The following is a 20392-nucleotide window of genomic DNA, read 5'->3' on the forward strand; positions in this document are numbered from 1 at the left end:
TCAAAATAAAAAGAATCTTCTTTGATTATGAAGAGTAAGGTAACATTCGTTTGGAACTTTTAATCCGCCAATAAAATTCTATAGGACAAAGTGTACTCAAAAAAAAAAAAAAAAAAAAAACAGAAGAAGAATGGCACAGTTGTGATGCAGACTGCTAGAAAAGGGTTTGATCTACTCTAGGAATTATCATCTGCGAGTGAAAACCATACAACATAAATTCTACTACAAGTGATTTGGAAGTAACTTGTCTTTTTCCTTGAATACATTCCTCTAAAGAGCAAAATCTCCTAGCACGTAGAATATCATTCCTAAGCACAGCACAAATGACAGGAAGAGGACAATAATCCAAGCAGGCCTTACCTAGAAATACTCCCACTAAAGCTGGTGGTCATACGGCAACTGACAAGCGATGACTTTTTGAAAAGGTGATAACATCTTATATATCTAACAACCGGAGCAGTCTGACAATCTGTCGGCAACTGGAATAAAACGAACAAAACTTGAAAAAAGAAACCTTAGAACTACTTTATCTTAAATCTCAAATAGTTGTTCATCGTGCCGGTTGACAAACATCGCAGTGTATATTTCTCAACTTTATTTATCAAACAAAAATAAAGGTGTTGTTATATTTATTTTATTATTATAAAAAATAATTTATTTTTAAGTTTAAAATATTAAAAATAAGTTAATATTTTAAGTTGCATTCACATGCTATATATATCTATTCCATTTTATAACATTTCGGTAACGAAATATATATTCTTTTTTATTACATATTAATTTTCAAATATCCTACTCAGATTTGGATATCTCAAATAAGATTTGACCTGCCTTTGTTGTTTCACGGCATTAAAACCTTTCCCATTCATCCTGTTTTGTAATAAAATGTTGTTGTCATCTAAATCTAACTCTTTTTTTGTTCCGAATAAAGATTATCTGAAGTGAGGTTGTAAACGATTGTATCTGTTTTGTTTGCCTGTTTTTCTACGATTGTGAATTTGGTGGAAAAAAATCACTAGAAAGATTACAAAATGTATGTCCGACCACTTGCAATATTATTTGTATGCAAGTATATGAGCGTTTTGATTTTATGTTTAATTTTAGAGATATAAAATTGATTAACTGTTGGCCAAAGATATTTGGGATCTTAACTTCCCGATAATAACAAGGTTTCATATTTTAACTTAATAGTAGACTGAACTGAACGAAAATTTACTTAACAGAACTTGTTTCAATGCTTCGTGCTAATAATAGTTGTTGATTGCTAACGTCTGTAGCGGAAATCATCACCAAAACAAAAACAAGTCCTTATCCTTATAAGGACTGGCTTAAAGGGGCGAAGCAAGAATGCTTTTCATCTTCCCCATTATCTGTAGATGACAGTGTAGGGATAAGGTGTTATTGAGCTATTTTATTGCTCTGATCATGGCAGGAGGGTAACAGCAATAGCCGAGCCTCAGTTATAACTTCACTGGCTACAGCATTGCCATCCATTACCGTCCAAGGGCATTGGATTGAATGAATCAATCACCATATCTCATCTCACGGTCGATTGATTCATCAGCACCAAATCAAATCAATTCCAACAAAAACCAAAACTAGAACCTCTCTTGTTATAGTTTACATATTGACATGTAAAATTACTGTATGAAATATATGTTCAGTTATTTTAAATATTTTAAAATAAATTCTTAATTTAGAAATAGATATAAATTTATTTTATATTTTAAATAGTTTTTAATAAGAATATTTATTTTTTACTTTAAAAATTTACCAAACATTATAACAGTTGTAATATCCAGACACACTTACCTAAACTATAATTGTAAATGATATTTTAATACTGAAGACGACTGAAATTTTCCTCTCTATGTATAATTCAATTTAAATAGTTTCCGTGTGTATGTTTTTTCCCCAGTCAAGTTTATGTTGAAGAAGGCTACGACACAATGCTAAGATATGTTTACTTTACTTCGATAATGAGCTAACAGACTTTAAAGAATATAACAAAAGGAATGTAAATATCAAGGTATATGCTTTTATTAACCAAAACAACTATATCCTTTATTACCCAGGTAATGATTTCTCCTTCTTTTGAAATTTAATACCAATCATTTACTCTCATAAGGGAATTAAAATACCACTGCCATTAGCATCGCAATTTCGCAGTGTATGGTGCAAGGTGATAACATAATCTTGGTAGATCGTATTGCAAGTGCTTCTTTTTTTGAATTTGCCATTTCGTGAGACTCGCTTTTATTCTAATTGTGGTTTTCTGTCTCGTTAGCCAGACATTATAACTGTCTACGTTCTTTATATTCTTTATATATTCCAGAAAGAAAATATGGTCTTTTATGTATTGCATAAACCAGATTATTATTATTCTATCCTTCTCATAGGAGGGATTGATTCCCCCTTGCTGTATCTACTAAGGGAAAATTTCATGACTGTAATCCACGTGTGTTCGCGGGACTGATTTACCTGTTATTGGGAGATGAAGAAAACCAACTTCTACCTCCGTGTGAGACCGGCTAACTCACCTTTAGTCGAAAGAGACCAGATAAAGATTCCTCACTTCACTGACGGGAATCGAACCCAGGTCTTTCTAACCAAAGGGCTTCGTCTATACCGATTGAGCTACGGAGGCTCTACTATTATATTATTATTATTATTTTAAATTTCATACATTTTCTGTACATCATGTATAACTGTAGAAGATAATTTGAATTTTGGTTTTTTATACATATTTCCTTTGCGTTTATGATCCATTATTTATTTATTATTATTAAATTACGTATTCCTTTCTGTGATAAAATCGTTCACTTGACATCAATACACCATATTAAAAAAATATTCCATTCTTCTGGTATACTGAATGCCAACGAGAAAGTGGTGGCCGGGTTAAAAATAGCCCCACTGTAGCCCATACATGTCGTACGAGGCGACTAAAATGGATACCCAGGGTGGGTAATGGATGGCAATGCTGTAGCCAATGAAGTTTTAACTGAGGCTCGGCTATTGCTGTTACCCTCCTACCATGATCAGAGCCTCATCCATATATTTTCTTCTACAGATAACGGGGAATATGAAAAGCATTTTTGCTTCACCCATCTAGCAAAAAAAAAACAAAAAAACTACGAGAGAGGGCAAGGTATAAAGGTATGGGTGATAATGGATTATAACTCTGTGCATAGAAAATGACGTGGATTAAAATTGTGTCAGATTCAAAGGGGCGCGCGCGCACGCACACACAAATTTTTTTTATATAATTGTTTTAAGATTAATTAATTTCACAAAGAATTTATCATTTATTCTTACTGAGAACAATAATAATAACATAGAGAAATGTATAAATATGTTAATAAAATATACGATACGATTGTTTACTCTGAAATGTTCTTCGAAATAATATTTTTTCCCCAAATCTTTTCTTGTTTATTTGAACAGATAATGAACTAAGAGTTGTTTGCGACATTCAATAATGAAATGGCTTAAGATAGATTATTAAATCACTATAGTAGTAAATATATTACAGTAAACGAAAATTGAAAGATATTTTCAAAGGAAGAAATTTGTCGCCATTTTTAATGTCAGGACCCATAATAATATTTCTTACAAGAAATTATGAAGCCTTTTAACTGACTTTCACAAAAATAAATAAACAACTCACAGTTGTAGAAACGTCTCCTAAAACAATACAGAACAATAATTGGTTGAACAGACCAATCATCGATCCAAAAATTCAAGAGGCATCAATTAAATTCTTTGAAGGCACATACTGTCCAATCACAGATGCGAGACCCCTCGACACTTCTGCGCATGGTAGAAGAAGGGGAATCCATTCGGAGAATACGGTAATCAATGATGAGTGTTTATTATTATACGTCGTAAAATTAGTTTTTTTTAAGGAAAAGTTTAGCTTTTTTTTTTTTTTAGGAAAATTGTAGTTTTTAAAGTGGGAACTATTTTGCTTGTACAACAGTTGGAAAATTTTACGTATAAAGTACGTGATTTCGCGTGTTGGTGACGAATTCGTACATCGTTTTATTCATTTCTCCCCTGCAATATGAATTGACTCTTCTTGGCATTGTGCCAGCCAGCGTTCTCGCATATGTGGTCGAACAGTACAATTCTTTCAAGGCTTGAATGGGTTACTAGCTGAATGTTATTACGAAAATTTTTGATCTTCACTCAGATGCATTGATTTCAACTCAAACAGATGCGAGAATATATCTTTTGATAGCGGGAGACCTTTACGTATCAAAACGAAGAGTTTTAATACGGCATCTGCTCTCATTCGTCTGCTATATCTCGTAAGGAAGATGTTCTTATGTCTGCAGATATGTATGTTCACGAGACCGATTCGGTTGCTCGTTTTGACGTTTCAGGGAGGAAAATATCCTTCCATCAGGTAAGCTAACTCGCCGTCATATGAAAAGCATCAATAAAGGTTCTAATCTTGTAGATGGGATTAGACCCACACAGCTGTTTCTAGCCATACTCGTTACCCACTGAGTCATTGAGCTTCAGGAGATCTATTATCCTCCCCCTCAGTGTGCGATGACAAGATATTTACTCAAGTGTTATTAAATAGATTAACATTCGATATCGTACAACTTAGTACCCCATGTGTAGTATCGCACCATGATAATATTACATTCCCATTCAACCCCTGTCTAGGAGGTTGACTACCATAATTTGACTCATGGTTAACTACAGGCGTTACGACATGGAGCGAGGACTATCTCTTCCACATATTGTCGTAAGTATTTATGGCTGTGTGTCCACGGGGCTTTGCCTGTTCTGGGAGACGAAAAACACGAGTTTCCCGGTGGGAAAAAACCTCACTTCCGTATGAGAACGGCTAACTCACCTTTAGTCGAAAGAGACCAGATAAAGTTCCTCACATCATGGACAAGAATCGAACTCAGGTCTTTCCGACCAAAGGGCTTCGTCTATACCGACTGAGTTACGGAGACTGAATATTACAACCATAATGAGAAATCTCAGAACTATGTTTATACACATTTCAGTTTTGGCAATGGTTTACATCAAATTAAGTTCCCACACAGTCAAGCGTGTGATCCTTGATGATGATGCCTACACAACTATTTCTCATTCTTCTGGATGCATAGATGTTCTCCTACTTATGGAAAAGTGAATTTAATGTACCAGGCATGCTAAGTTTAGATACATACCTACAAATGGTGTACATTGTAAAAGTTCTCGGAAAATACATGAACGCAAAATTTTGACTTCGTGTATGTATGAAGTAGTTCAGAGGAGAAAGTTTTGCAGGGCTACAAGTAATTATTATTATTATTTTTATATAAATATATTTTGCAGATGGTAACATAGCACTTTTGGAATATTTAAAATATTTATGTACCCCTTAAATCTTTCAGATACGCATGAGATGATAATATGTACAATTATCACCTTGTGTGAATCACCACCCGTGCATGTTATCACTACGTAGTGATATTCCAAGTGCTTTTTGTTTCGCCATTTCGTGACAATTGCTTTTATTTATTTGTGATTTCGTATATCTCATTAGCCAGTTATTATAACTTCCTGCATTCTACGTAGGAAGTTATGATGACTTTTTTTTTTTTTTTTTACGGAAAAACCACGCAAGTGTTTTAGCCAAAGAAAAACGAAGAAATCACTGTGACAATTACGAAAAGGAGTTTAACATCGTATTCTTGTACAACAAACCCATTTAACCATTTCAACAATTTAACCGAGAATAAATGTTCGGAATATGTAGTATTGTAAAGTTTTGTTTTCCCTCATTAGGTCATGAAACTGGACCACTTCACACGAACAAAAATTTTAATAGGATTCCATAAATTAATAAGTTTTATCAATCCAGAAGGAATTATTATTATTAATTTCAATTCCTTTGACAATTAAAAACGATAATTATAACCAAGATACATAAAAAAACACGCGATTAGCATAGCGCTGTGCGCTTCGCAACCATATGCCTGGGAAAGGAGTGTCCTAGGTTCGATTCCCGTCGGCGAGGTGAGGAGCTGAAGGATCTTCCTCAGCCATAGCTAAATTAACCGGTCTTGGGCGTGGACAGCAGGGTTTTTTTCCCAATTTATCCTGGGAGTTTTCATTTAGAAAAGCAGGCAAACCGGCCTTAGACCGGAGCGTAGGGCTGACCACCTTATCCTGTGAACGGTCCGATGATTAATAAACCCTCGACAATGCAAGATAAAATAGGGTAAAAGGAAGATGAGATGAGATACATAAAAAAATTCTTGAACCTATACTAGTTGAACTTGGAGTATTATTGCAATGCAGTGTATAAACATTAAACCTAACAGAAAAGGTTCGTAGTGCAGTCTACTATAGGAATCATTAACGTGGTACTTAAGTTCACAGCAAGAAGTATGCAGAAAGTTAGGAGAAAAACTCACTTCAGAAGTGAGTTTTTGATCTTGGCAACTTCTGAAGTTGCCAAGATTTACAAACTTGGCAACTTCAGAAGTGCCAAGTTTGTAAATGGTGTATGTAAAAAGAGATGAAGACATCGCGAGATTCTCAGGTGAAACTGCACGTGGATTATTATTGAAACTTTTTTTCTTTACTAAAAGTGATAAAATAGTAAGTGTTAACCTTTGTGAAGTACATGAAGAACGTTAACAAAGGATTGTCCACTGAAGATGAGTTAGCCGGTTTAATACGATGGTAGTAGGATTCTTTCACGCGGTAGCTCGAAGTTTCCATATGACAATACAGACAGTCTGTCCCATATTATGACTATTCTTGCCACCGTCTATAGTAGCGAGCAGATGGGATTACCACAGGAACAACTCTTTACTGACTTGCCGATCCTAAGAGGGCTTTTGAATAAGTCAAAGGAAGATACATAAGCAAAAGAAAAAAACTTTCGAGCAAAGAAACATAAATAGAACAGTCAAATGAATGAACATTTAGTGAAGCAAAAAATGCTATAATCCCATTTTTATTTTCCAAGAGGAGTAGGGGGAATTATTTTTGTCTTAACTGTTGGAAATCGGTGGACAGCTATTGACCACCATTCGTTACCATGGAGATGATTTAACCTCGGTGTGTAGATCAGAATATGCTAGATATACGTTATTTCCCTATTCTTCATTAATATTAATATATAAAACCAGTGGCGGCTCGTGGCTTGAAATCGTGGGGGTGCTGCAACTTTCGAAATATACATACACACTGTAAGTACAGTGTATACGTGTTTGGATAAAATATCAAAATTATGGTAAAAATTAAACATGAAAAAATATTGTTTATTATTAATAAAATTATACAGTTTGGTATAATTCAAAATTACTTAAAAATAAAATCCACTATCATAATCCCAATAATGTTCTAAAATAAAAACGATAACAAATCTTATGTCTTTAATTGTAATGTCCAAATATTTAAAGATACGGAGTAAACGCGATAAGCACTACGAACACTTTGCTACTGGCGCAAACTGCATATAAACAAGAGTGGAATTGCGCTACGGACAGTGCCGCATTATCCATATATGCCATAGTGATATGCCGCACTAATAGCTCGCATATCACTACGATATATACGCTTGCGTGCGTAGCAACATGACACTGGTAAATACAGAGCTGCTAACGCCCTCCTAAGTGCTACAAGATGAATTTTTATTATTTTTTATACAAAATAAGAGAATTGTAGAGGATTGTTGATGATAAAATTAAATATTACAAGCAAATATAAATAAATTAATAATTCATATTATTATTATTATTAGACACCTCCAGGGAGTCCAAAGACTCATCAAGGGAGGGCACCTGTTCTACAACTCTCCATATCCACCACTCAATCCACTAACTGACCGCAACTACACCGACGCCATCTGCCGCCGCATCGAGAAAATATATCGAAAAAAATTAGGGGTGCTGCAATTCCGCAGTGTCTACGCACGAGCCGCCCCTGTAAAACACAACTGCTTGCATGTGACAGGTGATTGGTGACTGCAATTCAACCTCCAACGGCGTTTCTTCGTAGGTACCAGAAGAATATGAAGACAAACTAAACTGGCAAAAAATGACATAAAGTAAAATAAAATAGAAACTTTCCTGTTAATCCTTTGATAAAATAGAATGCGCTTCAAAAATGGACAATGCACATAAATTGCGACCACAATAAGTGTTCTGCACTGAGTTCGTTTCCTCAAATCATTATCAGGTCAAACATGTTTGGAAGGAACTAGGTGGATCAGAAATAAAATAAATAGTATAACAGTGATCATAATTTTAATGTACACCTTCACTTACTAATCAAGAAGAACCATTAAGTATATTGCTAACGATTGTACGCTCCATTCCTCCTATTCATTTCACAAGTTTCGCAGCGCAATATCCCAACATCCCAAGTTTCAAGAACTTCTACAACCATTGCCTTAAACGTATGTCTTCATGCTATTTTTAGGAGTGAAGATGACCTACTAACCTTCTGTGCTACCAAAACGACTATGCATTTTTTCACTTGAAAAGGGATCACAATTTACCTTCCAGTCTTGATAATACACAAATCATCAGTCAGGATCAAATATCTTTTCTTAGATTGATATTTAACTATCTTTCCTGGTACGATCGTATTAAATGCCTCTTGAACCTCTTAAAAATGTATACCCTTTTCTGCATAAGATGCTACTTTTCATCCACCTACTATTAACTTGGTTCAATTCTTAGATTCAGCCAACCTTAGAATATTGGTGTCATGTTTGGGATGTCGCACCAAGGACCTGCACACAAATATCGATGTAGTGTTGCGTATAGAATGAGCCATGAAAGCTCTCTCTCACTGAGACATCTATACCCCTGAATTCTTTTTAATCTTTAGTTATCTTCTACAGGTACTTCTATGGGACTCTGATTCGTTGAACTGACATCCATCCATCCTCTACTTTTTTTTTCAAACAAAACCTGTTAAAATACGAACAGCAGATTCGTTTCCAGTCTATCTACAGACCTACCAAACCTGAATCTCCTCCCTTCTTCATTCTAAATCCCCTCTATTGTGTAAAATAACCTTCTTTACGAAGTGCTAACTGACAGCTACATCCTGTAGGTCTTCAAAAAGAATAATAATAATAACATAAATAAATAAAATATATGTTTTGTCTCCCTTACACACGACACTTCCTTACACACGACACCAATGCTATAGATTCTACATGTGTAGAGCATCTCGTTTGTAAGATTTGCATCAACCTATGCAAACTTACTTCATGACTCAACAGTGTACCTTCCTGTAGACGAATTTTCAGTTAGCCTATTAGATGACTGATTTACGAACAGGAATATAAACCCTTTAACCCATAAAAACAGTTCTCAAAAAAAATTTTTTTTTTTTTAGATTCTCGGAGATTTCTAAGACACTCGCGCCTCATTCGCATCACGATTTTATTTTCTTAGTTGACTTTCGCTGTCGTTATTAATCTTCCATTAGTTACAAAAGCATCCACCTATGATGAATTTAGTAAGACTAAGTGAGTAATAGTTATGTATGGGCCCAAGTAGATAAGGCCCATCGGAATAATTAATGCCAGGAGCATTAATCAAACGTATACACTATAAGGAGATTTACGTTCTCCTCAATGGCTTGTGATGTATTAAATATATATGAAAAAGAGATGGAATGTCTTATTTTGGGATGATTCTATCTGCATGTTTAATGTTATTTAATGTTTGAAGCGAATAATGAAGTAATTGCTGATGTCGAGATTAGAAAGAATTCCATGTAAACGACATTATGAGCAAGAGTTCACTTTTGTCCAATTTCTTCTTGCATGCATAAACAGTTTATAAGTAAATAAAAATATAGAAAAAGCTTCAGTTTTTACTAGTTATTTAATGATAACATTAATCACCTTAATCCTATCAGTATATCATTCTTGCAGGTTAGCATGTATAATTGTAAATATATGCACAATAGTTCACACTTGTTTTCATGGATGGAAGACAAATTCAAAAAAAAAAAAAAACAGCAAAAGGCGTCGTTGATATTTGTAATAATAAGCAGGAATGAGTGGTGGTCGTAGTGAAAACAGATGTTCATATAAATTCTTTGTAGCAATTTTCATACGAAGTATTTTTACAGAAACAACTTGACTTGTAAAAACCATTACAAACGGATGGTGGTTGACAGTGAAGTTATTACAAAGATAATTAATTCTAATATTTTTAAACTATCTGTCATTTTTTTCTATAGAAACAAATTGAATTTTAATGTTTCAGAAAATCTAGAGATTTAACTGAAATATTTTGATCATTTTGAAAATAATCTTGAAATAATATTTATCTACCATGTTATGTTTTTTATAATAAACTTTATAAGGAATTAAAAATGTAGCTGCTACTAAGAATATTGAGGGACAGACCCTGGTTAGAGTTGATCGACCGTGAGATGCGCTGATTAATACATTTGGAGGATAATGAATGGCAATGCTGTAGCCATTGAAGTTCTAACTGAGGTTCGGCTGTTGCTGTTACTCCCTGGGACGCAGAGATTCGAGAGTTTGAGTTCGCTCTTTTTTTTTCCCTTAAGGGAGCAATTTGAGTCTCCGGGGAAAGTGTTTTCCGGCACGGCCCGGTGAGGGGCTTTGTCGGTGAATGCTTTTCTTTGGAATATGAGCGTTTCTGCTCGGTGGTAGGGGAGCCCATCACTGAGTGGAACCAACGCGGAGATTCGGGCACTATGGAGTGGTCTACAGATCGTCCGAATTTTTAGAGTTCGCCTTTACTTAAACATCGGTGATTAATACCCTTGGAGGGTAATGCTGTAGCCAATGAAGTTCTAACTGATGCTTGGCTATTGCTGTTACCCTCCTGCCATGATCAGAGCTTTAATAGCTCAATAACACCTTATCCCTACACTGTCCTCTACAGATAACGGGGAAGATGAAAAGCATTCTTGCTTCGCCCCTTTAAGCCAGTTCTTATAAAGCTGCTAACTAACTTAGTAGTAATAGCAAAGTCTTTTTGACAATGTTTTCACTGAAGAAAACAGAATTTATGATCAAACTAAGATCTCTTTCTATGCCTATCTCCTTCAATTCTTGGAGCAGGAAAGAACGCTACCTCTTGGGTTAAAAACGGTTCCTAATAAAACACGATGTAGGCCACTAACAATTTGTCGCATAACTCAGGGGAAATTAAAGTCTGCATTCTCTCTTGCTCTGTTCCTTTTATGACTTTTTAAATTCAGATTTTAATCTCATTTTAATTTAGTCTGAATTGCTTTCGTTCCCAGATAGTGTAGACCTGAATAAACCCGAGGTGCGAAGGCAAACAACGAGGTGGTACTCAGCCATTTTTATGAAGGGATCTCCCGAGCCAGGTCTCCCCAATTTGTTCACTTGTTTTTGTCCGTTTATATAATATATATTTGCCATCCTCTCTCTCTCTCTCTTGAATCTCCGATTTCCATTGAAATTAAAACAATTATTAAGTCAAATTGTTTTGTTTTTGCTAGTGAGTATACAAACGAGAATATGAAACATTAATTCTCAAGCCAAAAATCAATAAATTGGTTTTAATAGCTGCAAATCGCAAATTATGTATAATATTACTTCGACAGAAGTTTTAGTAAAATATGCAAATTACTTTTATAAATTTAAACATTTATATGCAAAAGTAGAACATTTAAAGCATGCAATAATAAAATAAAAATGTATTTCAATATTTGAAATTAATTATTAACAATTACAGTTCTAGTTACGCAGTTTTAGTTCAAATTAAATATAACAAGACGAATGCAATTGATTTATTTGCTCAGAAAAACTAACTCAAATGTTAATAGAGTTTTACATCTTGTAAACAATAAATTGATACATCTCTTCGATATTAATACATCTTACATAAATAAACTTGGTGTTAAATCTTCGTAGTTTAGTTCGGAAAATATAGAAAAGCTTTTTGGTTGAAAAGTGTTGAGGAGGTGAAGAATCTTTATCTGGGCTTTTCACCTGGAGGCGAGTTAGTCGGTCTCGTTTGAGGTGGCAGGGTTTTTTCTCTCCCGAAAACTTAAGGAGAAATAAAAAATAAAAATAAGGAAACAACAAGAAAGGATTCACTTAGAAATTCCAAACAATAAAATAAAACAAAACTGCCATCTTAGTATGAATTATGATCCTAATTCAACTTCAATTAAGAGCTGTCATAAATCTCTTTGTCCTGCACAGAATTCAAGCTTACGCATCTCTTATAAAAGATGAATAATGCGACTGAATCCCGAATGTGGAGGGTGGGGGATACAATGAAAATATCTCTAAGATACATTTGGTTCACTGTCAAATGAAATTCGGAAACCATCCATGTAAGAAAAGAAGGGATGTTAGAATGCATTATTAGGAAGCGATGCAAAGGTACTAAAAGAAGATGGAGGAACATGCTAAACTGCATGGTTGAGTAATCTCAGCCTGCGATACTCTCGATAGAAAGTTTGCCGGGTTCCGTCATCTATCATTGAAACTCCAGTGTCACTGTTAATGATAGTTTACTCATTTTATTATTTTATTATTGGTAGCAGTTCTGATAGGCACGTTCTATTTATAAATTTCGAAATACGTTGGGCTAAGTTTCATATCTGAATATATAATTTTAATAACAGCTTCACTATAGACATATCATTCAACTATTTATTATATGCTAATTTCTGTTTCGGAATATAACTTTTACAATAATTGGATAGTACCATTTCACAATCAACTTTATTTCATGGTGAAAAATTCGTGAATGAAAGAAGATGCATCTCTCGTAGTCAAGTCAACCTTGGCATACAGAAGTGGTGCTATCAGTTAGAAACTCCACTAGCTGAAATCGCCAGCAATAACACCTTCCTCTTTGGAAATAGTGCAACCAGACCTGCTAGGTGGTAAATGGCTTTCTTCGCCGGTAGAACGCCATCACCTTACTTACTGAGGGCATGAAGTGGCGAAAGTTATGATCGGACTTCGGGAACAGAAGTTCCAGCTTCTGTCACCCTAACCTTTTAAAATACAATAATAGTGATGCCTTTCAAGCTCCACAGGCTGGCCACTTTAGTAACGCTTTTAGTAACCAGAAAACTTGATAATCGTTTTCAATCGTTGACATCTTAGATATTTTCTTGTCTAATCTTTCTGAGGTGGCCGCTCATCTTGGTAATTCAGATTACAACCTCATACGAGTTTCAAATCTAGAGGAACGTACTTGTCAACCCATCTGAGCCTCGTATCCTTTGGTATAACAACTCCAAGTGGGAAGATCTTTAAAACTTTTACTCCTCCTTTCCATGGTCAGAGTACCGTTTCTATTCTCGAGATGTGGAAACTTGTGACAGAAAGGATCCATGTGGAAATAAGAGCCTTCATTCTCCACGCATGGTCGAAATTTTGTTCTATCCAAGTCATTGTTTTTCAAATAGTGTACGAGGACGATCCACAAAAAATCAAAAGCATATCCTAAATGGCTTGAGATAAAAACTTCCGTTTACAACACATCCTACTCGTATACTGAATCCTGTAACACTTGTAAAGCAATTATTAAGTGCTAAATCGAACTTTAGAAAACTCGATCCCGGTGCCAATCATAGTATTGCTTCCTGGTTCCTATTGCAAATCCCTGGGGCTCAATTTTTGCATATCTCATCTCCACTATTTCTCTCACCAAGACTGCAATATCCCCTAGTATTGCAAATCATCTAAAAATAAAGTTGACCTCGTGATTTCATTCTACTCATCAAACTCTTACATCGATGATCAAACTAAATTGCTCAAACCTTTCTTGGAACATGGTCTATCCTACGCCTCCTGTAGCCTTCCTTAAGATGACATCAGGATAATTTTGAACAACTTATTTTGGATAAGAAAAAAGGCTTCTTTTTCTGATGGTTCTACCAACTGTGTTCAAGAGATGAACTTACGAACTAAAACGCTGACATGTGCACGCAATATTATACTCAGCTGGCATTCTTCCCACAGTATGGATGCAAGTCCATATTTATATAATCTAACTATTGACGTGTTGCTCTGACATCAATGCTGTCTAAAGTAATAAAGTTTTCAACAGTCATACTTTTTAACACCTGAACAACTGTCAGCCAATCAGTGAGTCAATATGTATTTCGCCAATCAAGATCTACAGCAGATCATCTCACCTACAGATCTCCGGATACCTGCTGTGGGAAGGTTTTGGAGAAATCCGTACTACTGCACTAACATTTCCAAAGGTATCATCAAGGTTTTTGTTTGGATTTATGGAGAAAAGCCTTTCATGAAGTGTTCCCCAAATGAATAAAATAATAATAAAATATCAATGTATTTTTGTATTTTTACTACTGTACTTTTCTCGCTGTATAAGAGAATATCAACAGAGTTCTTATCTGTTGATTCCAAACACACGGAATTGCAATTCCTCGCACTCGCACAAAAAAAAAAAAAAAGATCAGCATTGTCAGTTGCAAATTCTCTCCAATCGAGCAAGATTAACTTTAGCATCCGAATTTTTTTTTTGTTACTGTCTTACTTTATTCATTCTCTTTAGATGATTATCGGACTTTAAGAAATCTGCATATTTATTGTCACATAAAGAAATCATCATGTATAATATGATATAGTTTTTACCGCTTCAACCAGCAGTAAAATTAATAAGCTACCTACATCAGTTTCTGCTTGAACTTAATGGTAGTCAACTCAACCACCTACTCATTGTGAAGTGAAGCAATAATCAGAATTAAAACCATCTAAATAACTTTTCATTCTGTAATGGCAGAACTTGATCTACGCTAATAGTGGTAGAGTGCTGATTCCTACACTTACAAACCATCGCCAGAGTCTTCTTCTTCTTTCACTACGCGTTATTCCCGCTTCCTATGCAGGGTCCGCGTGTTACTTAGATGCGACTACTTGTTAGTACCTTTCCCAACCGACCTGTCGCCTAGTCTGCCGCTAAGGTGGGGGGGGGGGGTATATTTTTGGCTGTAGAAGCGTATGTTCACGGGGCCAGTTTGCCTGCTTTCGGGATGAAAACCCCCAGATAAACTGGCGGGAAAAAACCCTACTGCCTGCGTCAAAGACCGGCTAACTTGGCTATGCCTTAGGAAGATCCTCAAGTTCCTCAAGTCTTCGACGGGAATCGAACCTGGGACACTCCTTCCCCAGGCATATTGTTGCGAAGCGCAAAGCCATTAGGCTAACCGCGCAGACCCAAACCATCGCCAGAGTACTGAATACAATTGCCACCTTCTAGTGTTCCTATCCCTAATTGACATTATTGTTTGGAACATTCTAAGTTCTCTATGGCTGATTGTGTGTGTGTGTGTGTGTGTGTGTGTGTGGGAAAAAAAAGAGAAAAAATCCTTCTTGCCAATCACAAAACACGAGTAACTCTACAAGAGGTTAAAAAGTTCTAAAATATAATAATAGAAAAAACACCTGAAATAGAAAAAAAAAATATATACACACAGATGTTCATTTATACAATTCTTTTTAGACGGAAAAAATGAGAGTTCATAGGGGAGTATCGAAGTAAACAGAGTATAATAAAAACTGTAAAAGTTAAATTTTTTATACGATTTAGATTATTAATAAAATTATTCGGAAGAAATATAAGAACGTTGTTGGATTGTTTCTGGTTTAAACAGTGGAAAATCCTTGCAGAAGGATTAAAGATGAACAATGTCTTTAAATAACAAATATTTTTGTTTTGTATTAAAACGAAATATCGCTAACAGGTCGAAATATTAAGCTCTTCAATTTCAAACACATGCTCGAAGAGACTCTACAGGTATTCAATGAACGCTGTTCTGCTGAACCACCCTCCATATTCCTCTATTTCCCTCGAATCGTGTAAGAACACACGAAATTGCTGGTGAATATCCCCATCCCATTCACAGCCAAACTCAACGAACCACATGTTTTCATCTTTTCCCTGCACTCCACAAACTTCTGTCCTTTCTTATCTATACTGTTTTCCCGAACGAATTTAAACACCAAATTTATTGAAAATAAAATAAATTGAAATTACTGTTTACTATAATTTTATTTCGTTACTCGAGTTAGGATTTAACGCATTTAATGTTCAACAATATTCCCAGAAGTATACTGTGTTCGAATTGTTATAATAGTAATCATACTGTGTGATTTTTACCATGTCTTTCTCCTTCTGCAAAACACATAAGCCAGCGAGTGAACACATGCATTTACAAATAAAAGTTACCAATACTTTCTGAAAAAAAATAATATTTCGAAAATTATACAGACTTTTGGATAGAGATAATTTCTAAGTTTCATATATTATTTTCTTGTATAAATCTTTCGTGAATTGCTGCCAGTAACAAAATATTTTCATGCATCACCTTTGCACATATAAACTGTATCAAATAACCAATATTTACCAAGCCACCTAGCAGCAATGAGCAAAATTTCTATGCAAATTCTTTCAAATTCAACAATAACTGCATACTGTACTGCATTGGAATATTGAAGCAGGACTGATAGAACAACTTCGAATTTACACCATTGACCATTGACGTTACTGACAGGATGGGTGAAGCACAAGTGCTTTTCATATTCCCCTTTATCTGTAATGAGAGTTATTTGGGAATGGGAGATTTGTGAGCAATTAAGCTCGCCCTCTGAGGGCAGGAGTGTTAGCTATGATCAGTTGAGAGAAGAATAGCCTTCGGTCTTTTGTGTTTGTAGTAATCAGTCTCATTGTAATTGACAGCTTGCACGATTAGTGGGTTTGAATGTGAACTTGACTTCACGAAGAATTTTTCTGCAAGAACACGAAGAAGAGAGGAGATGTATGGAGTGCCGGTTTCTCGGTGAATTTCTGATGAACCACGGTGCATCCAGGATCATCCTAAGGCATTTGTTTTGGATTCTCTGTAATTTTGAAATATATTTGATCTTGAAGTGTGACTCCATGCTGGTGAGGCGTAGGTAATGACTGGACGTATTATCATCTCGAATTTACAGTCCTTATATAAGGACTGGCTTAAAGGGGCGAAGCAAGAATGCTTTTCATATTCCCCGTTATCTGTAGAGGACAGTGTAGGGATAAGGTGTTATTGAGCAATTAAAGCTCTGATCATGGCAGGAGGATAACAGCAATAGCCGAGCCTCAGTTAGAACTTCACTGGCTACAGTATTGCCATCCATTACCCTCCAAGGGTATTGGATTGAATGAATCAATCACCGCATCTCACGGTCGATTGATTCATCCTCCCTCGAATTTACAGAAAACGATAAGGAACTTTTATAATAAAATTATAAATAATATATATAGGTGTTTTAAAATAATTATTATTTTCAAAAATGTATATAGATATTTTAAAATATTTTGATATAATAAATTAAATATTTAAAGTATAAATAAAGTTTATAGAACAGTTTAAATTTTATATTTAATAAAAATATTTAAAAAGTAGAATATAAACTGTATATGAATTCTTGAAAGTTCATTTTTACGCAAGATCACAATTTATCGTAGCATTCAGCCCTAAATATAATATTTATAATATTACAACCCAACCATCTAACAAACCGGAACCAAATTTGACAAAAAATTCCCAATAGATATCTGAAAAGTCTTCAATCGTCCATAACAGGATCATCGGCAGATGTATTTTAAATTAATACTCTTCTCAAATAAGTTTATTCGAAATTATTCCAAAACGATTATTCCAAATTAATAATATCAGAACAAATTATTGAAAGAATGATTTTATAAAAATTCAGACATTATTTAGTATCTAAATATTAACTACGATTCTAATTCTAAAGTATCAAACAACATTCAGGAAAAATATCAATGCAACTAACCAGTCACATAGCAAGATTCAGTGAACTTATTTCATAGGTTAACTTTGAAACTACAACACACCCTCGCGACAACAACATTTCTTTATTTCAGCAGCAAAAACACACACTTCCATATATGTCCAAGCGGGAAAGTCAAAATCAGTAAAACTCAGTATCAGTAAAGAAAAATATAATCTTGGAAATATCTGAAGGTTTTATAGTAAATCTAATAATTTTATTATAAATTTAAATTACATAAATAATATTTAAAAAATAATTATTTCTAAATATTTCCTATTAATTTCTCATATTCTTCCTACACCTTAAAGATATTTCTATAAGTTTATTAGAAATACAACACATTATTAAGCAGTGGAATGCTGAAAACAAATTCAAATTCAAACAAATTGGTTGTTGACTATAGTAAATAATCATCTGCATCAAAATTATTTGATTCAATATATTTTTTTCATGGGGATTTTTCTTTATGGGCAAGAAATGGCTAGATATATTTATTTACGGGTATTTCTGACAAAGATTGCAAAGCGCACAAACAGTTCCCTGAATTAGATATATATAATGGGTTAAAGTGCTTTTGGCATATGATTCGCTCATATAAACCCGATTTAAATAAATTAAACATTTAATTGAAATCAGCAAGTTCACGTTTATTCGGATTTAGCATTCAGCTCACCTCTCCAGATGACTTGACAGGAACCAATACAAATCTATTGCCAGTAAAAATTAAGACTAATGGGATTGAATTTAATGACATTTGTGAGAAAAAAACAATAACATTATGACTTAACAGAACAAATTCATAAAAAAAGAAAAAGAGGAGATAAATAAAGAAAACTTGATTCTTTACTCAAGTAATAACTGTTTTTAACCCGCTTTGTTTTACCTGAAACCTTATTCGAAATAAAAAAAACATTTCTCACAATGGTTAATACAATAACCTGCATTAACCATTGTGAGCAAACATCGACGAAGACAATGAAAAATACTTTTTATCCTTCTCGTGGTTTTTCACTTTTGATGTGTTTTTATATTTACATAAAAACATAAAAATTCTGCAAGTATGTAATCAAATGCATACTGAAAGAATCGATAAATACATATATAGTGCTGATTCTACAGGACAAATGGAAATCGATAAGTAAACGTATATAAATAAAAATAGTAAACAAACTAAGCTAAAGTAAACAAATCTCAATAGTTGTTTTTTTTTTCAAACCAGAAACTACAGCTATTAAAATGAAAGCATCTTTGAAAACGTTTGATACAGAAATATTATATTTTATGGATGGCTACTCAGCACTGAGAGAAATTAATATTTTCATAGCAGATCTCAAAAATCATGCGAGGATATTCAGTTGAATGGTATTCCATTTAAAGATCGGAAGGAAACGAAAATTCAAATAATCTTTAAAAAATGATACTTGCTGAAAACTCTACCGAATACAGAGAACTATAAAAGTTCTCACCGATAAAGTATCGTTTGGAAAGGAATTCCAAATAATATTTGGATTTTTATTTCCATACTGCTTTCTTGTACAGTAATTTTTTAAATGGAGAATCATCCATTAGAGGTTGTTCAATGTACAGAAGATCAGCACAGTGGAAGGGCAATAAGAACTTGTTCAGATATGACTCGAAAAGCGGTGGATTGTATTCCTTAGGAAGCACGTGGTGGAAGATTATTCCAGAGGGAAGCAGTGGAAGGGATGGTTGAAGAGTAGGAGATATTTCTTTTTGGGGTTTGGAGTTAAACTGTGAGAGGATGGTGGTTGGCAGCAGCTGCATGCATTCGGACGGATTCACAACAGGGTGGGACAATTTTCGATGCCAGTTCTGATGAACAGCGACAGTGGAAGATGCAGGTATTCTTCTATGGAAGAATGCCCGCATCTTCCACCTGCTATGGATGATGCTGGCCGTGGAGATTGACCGCCTGTTCGAAAGTGAGTGGAGTGTATTAGTGAGAGAAGCGTGGCTAACTACATCTAACTACTCTTTTCTATATACTCGTAAAAACCAGTATGTTTAGGAAACTCTTAAGGGCACCACTCTAGATGTGAGAGCAGTATTTAATGGTAAGGCGCATGTGTGATTTGTATAGAGTTAGGAGCTGTTTGGAGTTAACGTCTCGAGCAAAAGAGAAAAACCTAATTTTTCGGATGCAGAGGAGACAATAGTTGTGATATGTTTGTGCCAAGAGAGATTAGAGGATAGAGTTGTTCAAGACAGGAAATCTCATCTTGAATCAAGATTTCGGCATTGTCAAGGGTAAGATTCGAAAGGCAGGGAAATATTCTTTTTTGTTGGAAATATTGCGGAGATATGTTTTACTAGCATCAAAGTACACAATGTTATCCAAACCCTATTGATGAATGTTTTGAAGATCAGAATTGAAGGTAGTAAAGATTACAGTTCCATAGATGGTGGTGAGTTGTACTTTGCAAGGTTTGCCAAACTAAAAGGAGTGCAAGATGCTGTCATCAGCTAAACTGTGTTCCGGATTGGCAGTCAGCTAGAGTAAATCGCTTAAATGTTTTTTTTTTTTTAAAAAGGTGCTCGCTA

Source organism: Typopeltis vanoorti, chromosome 21 (assembly GCF_054136105.1).
Source record: "Typopeltis vanoorti isolate ZY-2024b chromosome 21, IOZ_Tvanoo_1.0, whole genome shotgun sequence".
In the NCBI taxonomy this organism is placed as follows: Eukaryota; Metazoa; Arthropoda; class Arachnida; order Uropygi; family Thelyphonidae; genus Typopeltis; species Typopeltis vanoorti.